Raw genomic sequence first — 2,263 nt, forward strand, 5'->3', positions numbered from 1 at the left:
AGTAGTAAATAACTTCCTTCAGTGATATTTCAGGGAGTGTGTGTATGTGTGTGTGAGCAGGGGTGGGAGGATAGTGGATGTTCCAAATATATGACCCTGTTGTAAACCTTTAAGGCTTGGCCATCTAGTTTCTTCTCCAGGGGGTCTGACAAACTAAAATTCCAGGGTAAACCCTTTCTCCATCTGAGGAAGCAAGACATTGTTTCTGCAGTAGTCTGGCTAAAGGCATAATGAAAACCAATGGAGAAGAAGACAAACGTAGACCGTAGACTTTTTCTTGTTTTCTGAAGACAGACACTTTAGAGTAGCCTGGGACAGATGTCTCCATCCTGCTGTTAATCAATATGCTGACCATTAATGTCTGTTCTGGTTTTTAGTCCTGTTTAAGTGATTATTACTGTTGCTTATTCTTTCCAATCTTGCCATAAAGCACCTCAGAGAGTTTGCCTTTCCCTTTGGGCTCATCAAAGAATTAGGGGACCAGCCCCTACCTCTCTGACTGCGGCTCTTGCCTTCATCAACTGCTTACACAAACCATTTGCCCTTATACTGAGAACAGTACTTTCTTCAGGCACCACAGAACCTGTATTCCCTCAGCCCAGTCCCCAACATGCCTCCCTGAGGGCATTCTGGTGACCNGTGCCAAATGTCCCTTAGAAGATGTAATAGATGCTGATACATTTAATCAGTGTACTTAGGAATCCAATTNAAAAANTTTCTAGGGATCAGAGGCTTAGAAAATGAGCAGTTACAGGATAAACAAGGAACAAGGTGACCAAGCAGAATGCTCAACTGTTGTTTTATAATTATTGTTAGAAACAATTTTCAAGTNGTTAACCTTAAAATATCATATGCAGGGTTGTAGGGGCCAAGAAGTTTCCTCTGTACTGATTGGAAATAAAACTGAAGACCCAAATACAAGTAATTGCTTATACAAAAAATAATAAAATAAAGAGTCTTCTCTCATTATTATGGGTCATGGGTGCTTTTTATAAATTAGCAGTGTCATTGTAGAAATATTTTTGCTCTGCCAGGCACAGTAAAGGGTAATTGTCGCTCATGACTTCCTATGGCTCCAGTTATTTCAAAATGGAAGAATAAGCAACAGCCATAATCATTTAAACTGGACTAAAAGCCAGAATGAGCGTTAATGGTCAAAATATTGATTGACAGCAGCTGGGACACTTAGTGCTGCTTAATTTGGGGCCTAGATTCATCTCCAAGGTACTCATTAGAAAGCACTTGCTCCTTGGTCCCTGATAGCATCAAGGAATCCATTTTAACTCCCTAGGGGATGTCAGATCTTGTAGAACATTTGTAATGGCATACCTTTGAGGACTGGGATTTAAGATTAAGGACAGAACAATTTAAAAATCTTAAGAGTTCTACCTTTGATTTTGTTTGTTTGTTTGTTTGTTTTAACCATCATCTAATATAGAGACTGCCCTGAATTCATGCAGAAGTTTGTTCATCATTTAGTAGGGACCAAAGAAATCCCAAGCCTCTATAGTTAGACTTTTGAGCTTATCCAAAGTTCTGTCACTTTCAAATGTTTTCTGATCCTTGAAGGGTATTCTTCCCTAAGCTTTATAGAACAATTTAACTTTATAGAACAATTTAACTCCCCTCCCAGGTTTAAAGAAACTATAGTTACAAAAACATCTTTCCCCTCAGCCTTTCTCAGAGGTTCCCAGCTGAAAATGGATTGTTGGACAGGATGTGTCTCCATACATTATTGGTCCAGTTTTGCTCTGTCCCCACTCAGCCTGCATCCCTAGCTGATAGCCAGCCCTACAGGGGATGCTCATCACCACTGCCCACCNACACCTNCCTGANCTGTCCTTCCTCACATTGTCTGTTGAAACCTGGCAAACTCTGTGGAGAAAGCCTCAATTAAGGCTGATAATTCTTTTTATTTNCCACAGTAGCAGGATGTATTGCTCTATTCCATGGCTTAATTTCTGGTCTGAGTTTTCTCATCTGTGAAATGGGCAGGNAATAAACTCCCTTACAGNTTCAACACNTCTCCAAACTTNAAGCCAAGCCAGACTTCAGTCAGACAGCTTGGAGCTACTTCCCTTAAACCCAGTAGNTTTCTACTGGGAATCAAACCAGCAACAATGAAGTCTAATAGTTTCTCCTGACATGGTTTTCCTTAACATTGGCTCGCCACTCTGAGTTCGTCTGGGCCTGTTTTGATTCTAATTGGGTGCTCAGTAACTCTTCCTGATCCTGCTGGAGGAGTGAGGTGATGAAGTGACTT

Source organism: Mus caroli, chromosome 9 (assembly GCF_900094665.2).
Source record: "Mus caroli chromosome 9, CAROLI_EIJ_v1.1, whole genome shotgun sequence".
Classification (NCBI taxonomy): Eukaryota; Metazoa; Chordata; class Mammalia; order Rodentia; family Muridae; genus Mus; species Mus caroli.